This window comes from Lissotriton vulgaris, chromosome 6, assembly GCF_964263255.1.
Source record: "Lissotriton vulgaris chromosome 6, aLisVul1.2, whole genome shotgun sequence".
Lineage (NCBI taxonomy): Eukaryota > Metazoa > Chordata > Amphibia > Caudata > Salamandridae > Lissotriton > Lissotriton vulgaris.
The window spans coordinates 738,368,341-738,382,152 of NC_141694.1; positions in this window are offsets into that span (position 1 = coordinate 738,368,341).

A 13,812-nucleotide genomic window follows, 5' to 3' on the forward strand; every position below is an offset into this window, starting at 1 on the left:
ATACACACAACAATGCCAGATACTACATACCACCCAATATTTCCTAGGTCTATACACATATCCAGTCACTTATACATGCAGTTACTCATCAATACAGTACTATAATATGGATTTATACACCTACACATACAGTCACAGTCCGCCACTCATTTATAGAGATACTCACACACCTAGTCAGTCATGCAAAGAATCAATCACACACCCATTTACTCATGTATACGGTTATACACAGAAAAACCAAATGAAATGATGGACGGAGCGTTGACAATACAAGCACTCACCCCCAGTCAACTGATCTGGGTTTAATCCATCACTGTTCTTTAGCCCACTCTGCCACCCCAGTTCAGACATGGCCATATGCAAATCAGTCTGACCCTGTGCCTCATGGGAACAGTCCAGCCCGAACTGCCAAGCCATGCCTTCCCTGGACCAGAAACAAGCTCCTGAGGACCGGTTTCTGGCATTTCAGCCTTCTTCAGCCCGGCTTGCTTGAATCCAGTGGCAAAGTGAGCAAGGGACTCACGTCTGAGCATACCCTGCCAACTTATGAATAACAAAGAAAAACAAAAGGAAATGATGGACGGAGCATTGACAGTACAAGCACTCACCCCCAGTCAACTGATCTGGGTTTAATCCATCACCATTCTTTAGCCCACTCTGCCACCCCAGTTCAGACATGGCCAAATGCAAATCAGTCTGACCCTGTGCCTCATTGGAACAGTCCAGGGAAGGCATGGCTTGGCAGCTGGCAGGGTATGCTCAGACGTGAGTCCCTTGCTCACTTTGCCACTGGATTCAACTTACATCAAAAAACAAATGTGTGTTACACAATGCCCCTGGTGTGTGTGTGTGTGCGCATTATTGTGCTGCCTTTCGGCCTGGGTATTGGTGGCTCAAAGGGGTATCATCAGCCACAGGCACAGTGCACATCCTAGATAACATGTGACAAACAGTAAAGAGTAATGTGTAGATTCGTGTTGCAGTATGCTCTGTTGTCAGGCTTTACCAGTATAGTAGTGTGTCATATGTGAGACATACAGATTCATGTTTGACATGCATTGCTTGACTGTAATGAGCATAATCACTGTGTATGACGGAGCCTCACTGCTGATCCTCCCATCAAAATCACTCCTCCCGGCAGGGGCACAACAGCACAATGTGGTTAGTAGCAAGGGGGAGCTACTTCTTTCACTGTGCTCATGGAATATTAGCGGCCTACATCAAAAAACCTTAAACGAAGACACCATGTTTTTCCTGGGGGAACATGTGGCAATTGCCCTACAGGAAACCTGGGAACTAGAGAGCCGCCCTATAGAAGGATTTATTGAATATCGGAAACCGGCACTTAGGGACAGCTGCTTCGGCCACCCCAAAAGCAGGCTGTCCACATACATATCCAATAACCTAAAAGGTGAATTCAGTCAACTTTACTTGAAAGAAGACTGGCTACTGGGGGTAAAAATTATTCTACGGAGCAGACAGCGATTGCTCTTACTTATAAATGTGTACATCAACCCTAACACCCACACAAAAAAAGACCACCTGGCTAGAATCTGTGAAATTATGAATGATATGGCCACAGAATATCCTAACTCGGACCGCATTATCAAAGGGGTCTTTAACACAAACCTATTTCAGGGGAACATAGCACACTCAGAAGGACCCAACATGACCAGCATTATTGAGGCTGTCCCCCAATCCAAACCTCCTGTGCAATTTTCCAATTTATTAGGCGAGGTCACCGTGATGAGACTTTACAACGCAGGGTACCTGGTGGTAAACGGAAGATCGGCCAGCGACTCCCCTCCAAACTGGACCTGGTCAAATGGAAGAACAAAGTCCTATTTGGACTTTACCATCTGCAATTCGGAATTCCTGTTTAATCTGGATAGCTTCTCCGTCCTGCCAAGGTCCGAAAGCGACCATAGGCCATTGGTTATCTCCTTCACCACAAATTTTGTTCTCCACAAAAAGGCACAATCTACCTACAAAGGAATATATTCTGATAACTTAAAACGCCTGAAATGGAGTGAGTCTAACTGTCAGAGCATCTTAAAAACAAGCAAGGATTTCATCATGTGTGTTCCAGACCAAGCGGTTTCCCCAACAACAATATGGTCGCAGCTATGCGTACATCTGATCAGAACTTACCCAGTGACAAGGCAGGGCCCAAACCGCATCCCACCAGTAGGAGCAACAGCCCTCCCCATTATATAAATACTAAAAAGAAAGAGAAATAACGCACTGAGGTGGCTATTAAAATTTCCAGAGAACAGCAGCTGCCTAGTTACATATCGTCATGCCCAAAAAGCACTTAGGAGGGCAGTTACCCAAGAGAAAAAGGCCCAGGAATCTCAATTCTGGGTCAAACTGGTATGGGAAAGCAAGCAAAAGAACTCAAAGAAATTTTGATCACTCATCAACTGCACCGATCGAAACATAACATCCTTTGGATCAGCGAACATTCAGGAAGCAGACTGGATCTCATACTTAACAGAGCATTTCCAGGCACAAGATCACCCTGACCGCCCTGGATTAACTTGGATTTCTGACACTAGCACGGGCGCAGCATCGAATCTCCCACCCGATTCAATGCAGGGGCTTACCTCACCCGATGAATTGTCTGAAGAAAGAGTAGTTAAAGCACTGATGAAAGGGACAAGACGGAGCACCGGGCCCGAATGGTCTGCCACAAAGGCTATTCAAGTCCGATGTCCCTTTCTGGTCCACGGTGCTATCAAATCTCTTTAATTACACCTTGAGCTCTCAAACAATTCCGGATTCTTGGAGAGGTGCCATCATCCATCCCATTTATAAAGCTGGAGCAGGAGGCAACCCGAACAATTACAGATTAATCGCCCTGCTGGATATAGAGGCAAAGCACTTTGCAGGCCTCATTTTGGAGGATCTCAGACAATGGGCAAAGGACAATAATCTGATTCCCCTGAATCAAACAGGGTTCGTTGCCAAATCAGGTACAATGACAAACTTATTGACAATCTCCACCATCATTGACAAAGCCCTTACAAACTCCAGGCCGATTTTTTGCTGCTTTGTCGACTTCAAAGCAGCATTTTACAGGGTGCCCAGGCCTGCTCTGTGGTAAAAATTGAGGCAGTGGGGAATCCCAGACAATATCCTGAATCCAATCATTCTGCTGTATTCCAATACATGGGTTCGAGTGAAGTTAGGGTCTGGCTGGCATCTCTCCCGGAAAATCTCGACCTTTCGTGGTGTCAAACAGGGATGCGTGCTGGCCCCCCTCCTCTTCAACCTATTTATTGCAGACCTATCAAGCTCTCTAGAGAAGGTAATTAGCCATCCACCAAAAGTAGGAGGTACGGCATTATGCAATCTCTTATATGCCGACGACCTGGCACTGTTCAGTCTCACCAGAGTGGGGCTACAAAGACTCCTTAATGCCTTAATGCAATACTTGGCCAACAACCAGCTAGAAATCAACATGAAAAAAACCATGGTTGTTCCGTTTGGTAAAAAACGCTACAGTGGCGGAGGCTGGACAATAGATAAAGAAAACCTCTCAATCGGCCAATCTTACAAATACTTAGGGGTCCATTTGGACTCCAGGGGCAGTTTCACCAAACAGAACACTGTGATTGCAGCCAAGGCTACAGCGTTAATGGTATCCTTGGCTAAGCTATCGAGGAGACTCTCAGGCCCCACTGTTTTGCTTTTACTGGAAGTGCTCAGAGCAAAGATCGGGCCCACACTTTCGTATGGCATAGAGATCTTTAAGGGTAAAATGAACAATACCTTAAATAAATTAACAACTAAACTCTATAAGAAATTGCTTCACCTGCCGAGTTCTTCCTCGCCAGCACAGGTCAGACTAGAGCTGGGCTTAATTAACTATGAAGCTTCCAACGTTGGCTCATATCTTAACCTGATCCACAAATTAAGACAGGCAGAAGCTGGTACCTTGGAATACCTAGTTTGGAACGAAATCAGTGTGAGCAATCCGGGGGGATCATTCGGCCGCCTCCTAAATGACCACATTCAACAAATGTCTGCTGCGGATCTCTGGGCTCTTAATCCAAGCGAGACTGTTTTCAAAAATACAATTAAAAAAGGTATAAGATTGAAATCACTGATCATGGACAAAGCTCTTCTTGCGAAACGCAGTCATGCCTGGGCAGGAGCCAACTCTTATAAACGACTATCCCCGGCCAATTACCTTTCGACAATATTTTCTTATCATCTAAAGCGATGCCTGATCGCCCTCAGACTAGGAGACTGGCGTTTCCTTCATAATCTCCCAGTATGGCATCGAAAAAGGGTCGATCTAATGTGCAGAGGGTGTTGGGCAGCAAATGAAACTTTTTTGCACGTGCTTTGCATATGCCCTTTCTTTATTCTCCAACGCAGACGCCTACTCAGGCCAGAATGGAAGAGGCTGGGAGTGCGGACTTGTAGGCACGCCATTATTGCTGCTCTGTCCTTAGAGAACACTGTTTTAAACATAAAATTGGCCAAATTCGTTCAGCAAGCTTACAGTCTTATAGAAAAATTGGAAACGGCTAATACCTTGCTGATAACTGTGTAGAATGATATGTATTTTAACCTCATCTGCAGTGTCCGGGAGTGCTAATTTTTAAATCTGACACGTTGCAGCAAGCCCTGATTAGAATGCCAAATTTTATTTTGTTTTCTTTTAACTCTTTTTAATCTGTAAAATTGTACTTAATGTGCTGGAAGAATCTTTTAAAGATATGCTTTTATATATCTAAATAAAGAAATTATAACAGTAAAGAGTAATGTGTAGATTTGTGTTGCAGTATGCTCTGTTGTCAGGCTTTACCAGTATAGTAGTGCGTCATATGTGAGGCATACAGATTCATGTTTGACATGCATTGCTTGACTGTAATGAGCATTATCACTGTGTATGACGGAGCCTCACTGCTGATCCTCCCTCCATCCGAGCACATTCACATGTGTGCGCTTTGCGATAACAACACTTTCAATAATACTGCACACCATTGACATACGTGTCTGTGCATATCCACAAGCTTGACAACGACATGTGATCTTGGCCATTCAATGTTTTCGGACAGCATCTCATTTGCAATAGTTGCCAACCTCCCGGTACATGCTACATTAAGGTAAATTGTGCATTCTGCGACATCAAAACCGCAACAGGGACACACACATATGTACACTTCCTGGCCAGGCAGGAACTGAACAAGGCCCAGGTCCCCTGAATAATTATTCACACCCCTACACTGCCCTGCCGTACGCAAGCACAGCCCTCTTTGCATACGTATAAATAGGATAACGACGATGCCACATGTCCCAGTTCTTCCACACTGCCTCATGTTATATGGCCGCATTCACCTCGCACATCACAATGTGCAATAAAAAAAAGTGATCCATGAGGTGTACACCATCCTGGCATCCAAACTAGATCTGAATTGTGAACCCTGCTGGCCATCGTGTTTGGACACACAACAATAACAGCAGGTGAACAGTGGTGCCTGGGTGAACAGGGGCTGCAATTGAGCGCGGTGCAGCAGGAAGAGTGGGGTGCATCAGCATGGGTGCCTAGGTGCGAACAAGCAATGTTGTTGTGCATAATGATGTGATATCTGACCTCATTCAGTCACATCTCTGTCTCATTTTAAAGACCTGCTGGACTGTACTGTAGGCCTGAGCCAGCGGGCAACGCTGCCCTACAGACACATGGTGTTGGCTTTTGAGGCACCGTAGTGAGCTGATTACTAAGTATACATGCACACAGGCTTGCGCCACTGCATTACACGCACACATTATGCTTCTAGCATGCGTTCTGTTCCTTTGTATGTGAACGTTGGCATAACATATTATTTAACCTTGTGTATTCTCGTGCACTCCAACTTCTCTTTGAACCACAATTACCACTAAAAGTTGGTAGATCGTACTTCAAGAAGAAAGGATGCACTCAACTGGTGTTCTCTATTAATCTTGAAATGAACCTTCATTTATCTCAAGACGTTCCCTGCATTATAATATTTCTCCCTTTTCAGACACTGAGTTGGTTCCGCCAAAATGGGCGGAGGGGGTGCTCACCCCGTGACAATGCCCTGGGCATTCTGATGCCTTCTATCGTGGTATCAAGACACCATCCCCGACCTGCTGTTTCGCCCTGAGAGAGGCACCCCGGAGTCGGAGATCGCGCTGGCATGTCGTTGGACACACCGGTGGTGGCAGATGAGCAGTGAAGCCTCGGTGCGCAGGAGCTGCAATTGAGCACAATGCAGGGGAAGGGGCTGGGGTGCAGCAGCATGGGTGAACAGGTGCAGGCAACCGATGTGGCCGTAGATAATAATGTAATCTCTGGCCTCATTCATATATGTTTCATTTTAAGGTCTTGCTGGACCGTACTCTTTCTTGCGGACCCCAGCGTCCCAGACACACGGGTGACGGGAGGGGAACAGTGAGGGCTGGGTACAGTAGGCCGACGCTCTGTCTCCTCGTCCTTTGTTCTTTTGACTCTCCCTCCCCTTCTCCCTTCCACCCACTCGCTCTGTGTCCCATTCTCACATTCTTCTTTTAATTCTGACTACCTTTCTTTTTCCTCATGGACATGGCACACATACTTAAGTTTCTTTTTTGTCTTGCAGGTTTTGTACGCTGCTTCTGGAGGAGTCCCACCCACTTATTTAATGTTATACTGTTGTTTGTTTGAATAAAGTTGCATTTCCATTAATTTGTTTTGTTTTAATAAAGGTTCTTTTTTACCAATAAATAAGTGAATGTATGGGTCTTCTTTTTCTGACTAAACTTGTCTAGAGTTTATTGTGAAAATCGGCGGTTGATAGGAGGTTATGAGGCAAAACATTTGTAATTTTGCGGTGCACCTACGAAATATAAACCAACAGACTATTAAGGTAAATGAAGCCTGGGTAATTCTACAGCTGCAAGGGTTCTATGAGTGTATCACTTTATAACACCATGAGTACTGCCCGTGTGATTACAGAACCAATAAGGCACTGCCTAGGGCCACCGAGGCTTCAGGGACTGGCGGGCTCACCCTGCATATTTAAGTAAAGCCTCGGAGGGTGGCGATCCCCGGACTTGAGTTGGCCTCGAAGCCCCCCGAACAATTAGTAAACAATACCCGGGGACGTGGCGATCCCCTAGGCTGCGAAACGTCTCTGTGCCGTCCCGTGCCTAATTTACATTTGAGATTAAGGTCCCCAGTGCTGCAGAGACCCCGCAATATAATAATAGGATTGGCCCGGAACATTACCCACCAGGGGCTTCATTTAAATGAATGGGTGAGACCCCACTTAATTTTTTTTCGCCATTTTTACCATCCGGATCCGCTTTATTGAAGCAATACCAAGTTTTCCTCCTCTCGCTTCAACGAGGCAAACAAGGATTTGCTATCACAGGGTGGAAGCCATGCACCCGCCCTGTAATAGCAAACATAAATGTCCCGCGGATGCACACCCCGGGACATTGTATGAGCTGCACCTGGGAGGTGGCGCTCCCTAAAGCCATGATGCATTGGTTACTGCATAACTACAGAATTAGTATAAACGCATAATAACACTACTTGCACACGGGTAGTTCAGCAAACAGAGTGTAGTGAAGAGGCAGAGGAAGCCGAAAATCAAAAAATATAAATCCTACCAGAGGTTGGATGACATAGTTCGATGAGCCGACGACCCTGGGATGAGTAGAAACAGCTTCACAAAGAAAACGGGTCTTCAGCATAACTCAAGGAAGCTCGAAATATTGGTGAGTGCTGCCTTCTTTTTACTTTCTCCCGCTCGTCGCCAAAATTATGTAGTGAAGAGGCAGACAGCAGTGGATCCGATAAGTAGATTTATTGCAGGAAAACAAGACAGCTTAAACAGACACCAACACGAACAGACAGCAAGGCAACCGTCTTCTCCAGCACCGTGTTCAAACTCCCCAAGATTCCGCTCATGACAGCCCTACATTCTAACATTACATACTTACATTCTAGTAGCATTACAAACGAACATTCTACTATGACTTATATTGGAATACTACACAGAGCACATGACTTTACAGCCATGAGCTCATGGTTTCATCCACGAGTCTTGAGACCGGTAGGGGTGAGTAGTTCGCTTCCCACTCCCTGTATTGTATAAATGCAAACTAACGCTGCTTCCACAGGTATGCTACAGTGCCCAGAGCACATCACTTTACAGCAATGAGCTCACGGTTTTGGACCCCCTTTATTAATCAGCCCCCCCCATGACAAATCACCCCCAAACTTTCAACATAGGAGTTGATATGAAGAAAGAATGAGTTTGGAAAATTTCATTAAGATTCATCAAACTACAGCAAAGTTATAAGCAAAACAAAAAATGTTCTTCCTATGGAAACTTGGTCCTAACTATAACTACCTACTGGTGACTGCCAGTAGGTAATATATATATATATAATATATATATATATATATATATATATATATATATATATATATATATATATATATATATATATATCCGGCTCAGTCCCCTGCAAGTTTCAATCCTTTCCTGTTGCCCGACATTTTCAGGACAAACATTCCATTAGCAGATACCAACTACAATATTTTGGAATAGACTACATACCTGAAAATCCTAGGGGAGGAGACAGATTAAACAGGCTGAGAAGACTTGAGTCTCGATACATTATAGACTTAATGACCAAACATCCCAATGGTTTGAACGCATGGGAAGAACTGGCATCACATATTGGATTTTGAAATCTAACTCACTCAAAGTTTACACAAAAAACACAGAGCTAATATGTATTGATGCAGAGTTATTTTTTCTATACAAATAGCAATGGGTAAAGAATGAATTTATCCGATTTATTGGCTTTTTTCCAGTATGTTAGAAGAAGGAACTATATGTAAAGAAGTATACAGAGATATGTGGACAAGGTTACCAAATGATAAGTATTATGTGTAGTTTTTCTAATGATCCTCAACTATTTTTGAAACATGATGATTAATTGTAGTATTATATCCAGGCAACCCTTCGATAGTGTGAGTTTTGGAATTACTGTAGTAAATACTGTTAGTTATAAAGTAAAACAATGGCAATACAATTGTTAGTCAAGGGAGAATTGCCGATCCACAGCTTGATCTGTCTCGTCACCGACATTGTGAAAGTACAAACAGTCACGTTGGCACATAGCTAAAGAATTTAGTATAAGTGAGCTTTGTAAATTCTAGAAAGTGCCAAGATATTCTGGCCGATACACGGCATGATAACGTGACTGTAGTAACATATACGCAATTGCTAAATTTTGCGTATATAAGTTTGGTTTACATCTCCCACCACCATGCTCGAAAATAACTGAGAATGCAAATAGGAGTGGATTGTGGTAATAAGCCGTTATAATGTGTACTGAAACAATGTATGATGCGCACTATGAACAACATCCAATATGGTGTATGAATTTTAGTCCCTTGTTTGTTTTTGCCACGAAATCACGTGAGAACGCTGCTAAAAACATGGCGCCCACCATCAATGTTTGTAACATTGAGGAAGGCGGAGCGCCGAAACGCATCTGTTGCGAACTTTAAATTAAACCATCTAAGAACTACCCCCGGAGTGCGTGGTTTCTTTTCTTTTGGTAAACCTGATGGAAACTGTGAGCTGGATATTACCTACTGGCGGTCGCCAGTAGGTAGTTATAGTTAGGATTTTTTTCAATGTTAAATCTGAAAATTCTATTTGGAATAACTTTGGCGCCGGTTGACGAATCTGCCTGAAAATTTCCTCAAAATGGCCTCGCGGCGTTCCGGTCCTTCCCTGAAAGTTTGGGGGGGATTCGTCAAGCGGGGGCCGAGATAAAAGGGGGGTCCCAAAACGCGTTTTCCCCATGTTAATTTCCATAGGGCGGTCGATTTCACTTTTAGCCCGAACGGCTGAATGGATTTCCACCAAACTTGGCAAAATTGTAGGGACTGGTAGCCCGATGTGCCTTTGCTATGTCTCAAGATATGTGCTCCAGTGGATTTTGAGTAATTAAGGTTCAAAAAAATATATATATCTATAGCCGCACTCCGGTACGCGCACCGGTACGCGCACCGGGCGCTTACCGCGACTTGCGCGCTGAAGCTGATTGGCTCTGGGATGTCTGTAAACATTCTAAACAGTCCGGAGCGGCCGCCATCTTGTGTCTCGGTAGGATCGAGACACGAGAGGTGGCCAAAACAAAGAGGGAAATGACCATAAGGGGGCAGAGTAGACCCCCCTTGATCCCCTAGGTTTGATGTGGGGGCCATAAAAGGGCCCCGTGGAGCAAAAAAAAAATAAAAAATTTTTTTGATTTTCGCGGGGTGAGCGCCCGGTACGCGCACCGGTACGCGCACCGGTAAGCGTACCGGGGAGTGTACCATGGGGAAAAAGAATGACAGTTTTAAAAGTAGCTGTTTAAAAAAAAAAAAGTTTTGTTGTTTTTTTTTATACATACACATACATATATATATAAATGCATATGCATATATATATATGCATATATGTGTATATGTGTGCGTGTAGAGAGAGGTAGAGAGGTAGAGGTGTAGAGGTAGAGAGGTAGAGAGGTAGCGGTAGAGAGGTAGAGATTAGTAGAGAGAGAAGAAGAGAGAGGTAGAGAGGTAGAGAGTAGAGAGTGAGTAATAGAGAGTAGAGAGTGAGTAGTAGAGAGTAGTAGAGAGCAGTATAGAGAGTAGCAGAGAGTGAGTAGTAGAGAGTAGTAGAGTGAATTGTAGAGTGAGTAGTAGAGAGTAGTAGAGAGTGAGTAGTAGAGAGTGAGTAGTAGACAGTAGTAGAGAGTAAGTAGTAGAGTGAGTAGTAGAGAGCAGTAGAAAGTGAGTAGTAGAGAGTAGTAAAGAGTGAGTAGTAGAGAGTGAGTAGTAGAGAGTGAGTAGTAGAGAGTAGTAGAGAATGAGTAGCAGAGAGAATAGTAGTGAGTAGTAGAGAGTGAGTAGTAGAGTGAGTAGTAGAGACTAGTAGAGAGAGAGTAGTAGAGAGTGAGTAGTAGACAGTAGTAGAGAGTGAGAAGTAGAGAGTGAGTAGTAGAGAGTAGTAGTGAGTAGTAAAGAGTGAGTAGTAGAGAGAGTAGTAGAGAGTGAGTAGTAGAGAGTAGTAGATAGTGAGTAGTAGGGAGTAGTGAGTAGCGAGTAGTAGGGAGTGAGTAGTAGAGAGAGAGTAGTAGAGTAGTAGAGAATGAGTAGTAGACAGTGAGTATTTGAGAGTAGTGGAGTAGGAGAGAGTAAGTAGTAGAGAGTAGTGGAGAATATTCCAAAGTTTGGCACAGCACCACTTTCACAATGAGTCCAATCAAATCATATCACTTAGAGTCCTTATTGAAGCGCTGAATCTTGGTGTATATTCAAATGCTTTTATTTTCCTTAAGTTTATGTACCACAGCCAGCCGAAAGGTTTCGTTCTGTACAACAGAACTTCTTCAGGGCGTTCTTATTTCCTTCAAGTTATGTCGGTATCCAGTTGTCGTATAACTAGATATTTCTTCCAAATGTTAGACGAGACATAAGTATATTCTTATTCAAAGTGACTAGGTATCAATTTTACCCACACAATTCGGGCAGACTTGAGTAATTTATAGCATCCTCAAAGTCAGTCTTTCAAAAATTCCAAAGTATAGGACATGATAATCCAAATCCAAATGTTTCTCAAGAAAAGTAATTTACAATCGTTCGGAATATCGGTGTTTGGGCAGATATGATCCAGGGACCCCCAGTATGCAAGGGGAATTAGTCCCCCCTCTACAAACGCGCCAGTGGCCTGCATTGCAGAGAGGTGTAACAAGGGTGTGGCCTCATTACACTTCTCTGCAATGCAGCTCCCTCGCGCATACTGGAGGCTCCTGGTGGACCAGTTGACCCCAGGGACCCCCAGTATGCAAGGGGAATTAGTTCCCCCTCTGCAAACGCGGCAGTGGGCTGCGTTGCAGAGAGGTGTAACAAGGGGCATAGTCTCATTACACCTCTGCAATGCAGCCCCTGGCGCATACTGGAGGTTCCAGGTGGGCTAATTGGCCCCCAGGGGCCCCCAGTATGCAAGGGGAATTAGTTCCCCCTCTTCAAACATGCACGGGGGCTGCGTTGCAGAGAGGTGTAAAAAGGGTTGTGGCTTCATTACACCTCTCTGCAATGCAGTCCCCTGGCGCATACTGGAGATTCCTGGTGGGCTTTCAGGTCTTATATAGTTAGGAATTAGCATTAAAAAAACCTTTGAAATTCACTGAAAAAACCATAGGTTTCACACCAGTTATAGTTAGGAATTAGCATTTAAAAAACCTTTGAAATTCACTGAAAAAACCATAGGTTTCACACCAGTTATAGTTAGGAATTAGCATTTAAAAAACCTATTAAATTCACTGACAAAACCATAGATTTCACACCATTTATAGTTAGCTGGAAATTTTACTGACATAAAACCATTTAAATTCCCACGTTATAGTTAGTTGGACTCACTATAACTTGCGCGCCTGTAATGCACTGCTGATGACGTCACATATTACATCACTCATGACATGGTCAGTGACATCACTCATGACATCACTGATGACACCATCCTTGTGACAGAGTGACAGACCTAATTTCAGTGTAATGTAACGCTTGAAACACATATTCAAAAATAGAAACAAACATTTTCAAAAAAATGGAGATACCCAAACCAGTAACAACAACCAATTCAGTAATTCCACCATCTATATACACATCCACTCATTCACCAACAGTTCTATATAGTCACTCATATATATACTCACTCATCATATGTAGTGATACACCTATACATCCTGTTACACATCAGCAGTCATCCAAAAGTTACTCACACACATACTCACACATGCAAATAAACTATTGAACATCCATTTATTTGCATATACATTTATACACACACTACCACCTTACTTCTAAGGAAACTTACCCATACTTACTCTCTTAAACAATCACTTATAGAAACACATACTTACATTTAAATTCCCACGTTATAGTTAGTTGGACTCACTATAACTTGCGCGCCTGTAATGCACTGCTGATGACGTCACATATTACATCACTCATGACATGGTCAGTGACATCACTCATGACATCACTGATGACACCATCCAGTGAATGTGTGTCTTTCTGAAAAAATAAATTTGTTTTATATATGTATTTGTAAAGGTCGATGGAAGAATAAATGTTTAAATAAGTGTGTAAATGGATGTTTTTTTAAAAATTGGTTGGGTAACTGGCTTATTACGTGTATCTTAGTGAATACATATATTAGCGAGTATTGTTTAAATATTTAAATGTTTGTATCAGTGTTTCTCTTTGTGTATAAGTGGCTGCAGGGGTTGGTGACTGACTCACTGTTTGTATGTGTTTTGAAGACAGCATATGTGCAGGACTGTATGGGTGGATGAGTGTGTATATGTGTGTGTTAGTGAGTGAATGACTGTCTCACTAGTGTCTTCATTAGTAACGACATATGTTTTAATCTAGTATATGTGAGTATTGATGTATATAAGTGAGTATAGTATATATAGTGAGAGATTGTAGGAGTTCCTGTTTAAATAAGTATGTGTTTCTATAAGTGATTGTTTAAGAGAGTAAGTATGGGTAAGTTTCCTTAGAAGTAAGGTGGTAGTGTGTGTATAAATGTATATGCAAATAAATGGATGTTCAATAGTTTATTTGCATGTGTGAGTATGTGTGTGAGTAACTTTTGGATGACTGCTGATGTGTAACAGGATGTATAGGTGTATCACTACATATGATGAGTGAGTATATATATGAGTGACTATATAGAACTGTTGGTGAATGAGTGGATGTGTATATAGATGGTG